The sequence below is a fragment of the Meriones unguiculatus genome, chromosome 19 (genome assembly GCF_030254825.1).
Source record: "Meriones unguiculatus strain TT.TT164.6M chromosome 19, Bangor_MerUng_6.1, whole genome shotgun sequence".
Taxonomy (NCBI): Eukaryota; Metazoa; Chordata; class Mammalia; order Rodentia; family Muridae; genus Meriones; species Meriones unguiculatus.
In genome coordinates this window covers 40,304,206-40,305,861 of record NC_083366.1, presented here as the reverse complement: position 1 = coordinate 40,305,861, position 1,656 = coordinate 40,304,206, and the positions used below count along the sequence as shown (strand labels likewise).

Sequence of the window (1,656 nt, the reverse complement as noted above, 5' to 3'; positions counted from 1 at the left end):
AGTGATAACTGTGACATCAGCCCCAGGATCCACCATGCCTTCAATTTCAATATTATTTAAAATTATCTTTAACTTTGGCCTTTGATCACCTATTGAAGTTTGCCATCATATTTGTTTCTTGTTTCCTTCTTGGCTTTTGATTTATCTATAGAACTTGCTCTGAGCTCGCTGTCTGATTTTTGAATGTTTATTCTCAGAGCAGTGGTGTTTAATTTTCTTGTGTAGGAGTATATCTGTCCTGTAATGGGGTCTGTGAGAGGACCCCTTGGGCATTATTTGATAAAGGATTACCCCATTTATCTGTTATTGCTCTACCTTCACTAGGTCAGTGTCGACCTTTGCCACATCTGCTGCATATTCTGGGAAGCAGAGGCTCCCTTTAAATTATTAAATTTTAAATTATTCAATTATTTTGGTTTCCCTTGTAACTTCCCTTGTAGGAATCCTGGCCACACAATTAAGACATTTTGGCTTCTTAGCCCTCTGAAACCTGAAGCTAAATTAAACTCTCTTCCCGATTTTGACTTTAACATATCTACAAAGTCATGCATGGCAACTCCTCACTGGTTTGAAGAATCCAAACATGAGGATCTTGGGAAGGGTCTTTACAATGTATAAAACATTGTAAAAAATTATACTTTTCCCATTTTCTTTCTTCCTAGATTGGTGTCTTGGTAGTATTCGAAAACTGTGTTTCCCAAGAAATCCCCAAAAGGTCAAGTAACACTTAGGGAAACGTTACAATACAACCTAAAAAACGTACAATTCAGGTCAAACGACTGACTGTACTGTAAGAAAGATCTAACATAGGCCTCACCGCAGGGACATCGGAAAGACAGGAATTGTAACTATTTAAAGGTAGAGATTTAACAGAACACTGTTTTGTCTGCTGTGTTGGAGCTATTCTTCAGCAAGAGACTTTTTTCCTGAAGATGGACTGAGGGTAGGATGGGAACTGGCCCAGCAGCACCACACTGGTCGCAGCCTTGTCGTCGCAAACACACCCCACCCCCGCCCCCGCCCCCGCAAGGCGAGGGTAGTTTAAATCCCTTATCAGTTTTGATCCTCAGCGTTTTTTCATAACAGATTATCCTGATGTCATTGTGGAAACATGGCTACTCATTTTATTTCCTCTTGAAAGTTTGAAGAATTCAGAGGGAGGCTTGCAGCTCCTTAAAGATAGACCTTCCCGGGTCTCCTGCAAGTCGCCCGGGCATCATGCCCTCCTTAGGAGGACAGAATCTTGCAGTTCTCCACTCAGATTCCCCTGCCTCCCAGGCCAGCGTTCATATAGCCTGGACACTTATCTACACACAAAGTTCACTCCCGGTCCCTAGGTTAGTACTGAGCACCGGGAAAGGGAGGCTCAGCTCAACGAGTGCCTCAGAGCCGCCAGAGTCGCCTGCGTCCTTCATGGCTCTCATCTTCATAAAGCCTAGAACAGACGAACACGTGGGCAGGCAGTTCTCAGCTAGTATCCAGAGCTGGAGTTCTAAGAATCGTCTGCAATCCGAATTTATCCATGAATATATTAGAGCTTCAAGATCGTGTTGAAGGGAAATCATCATCCAATCAGCAAAAACTGCCCTCTCTGAGGCTCGAACTCAGGACCTTCAGATTATGAGACTGACGCGCTGCCTACTGCGCTAAGAGGGC

General features: G+C 43.7%; 1 non-coding gene across 1 annotated transcript; it reads right to left on the bottom strand.

The window, feature by feature from the left end:
• Window positions 1–1,583: 1,583 nt before the first annotated feature.
• Window positions 1,584–1,656, bottom strand: Trnam-cau (transfer RNA methionine (anticodon CAU)). The gene has a single exon. It is a non-coding gene; the product is annotated as a tRNA-Met (tRNA).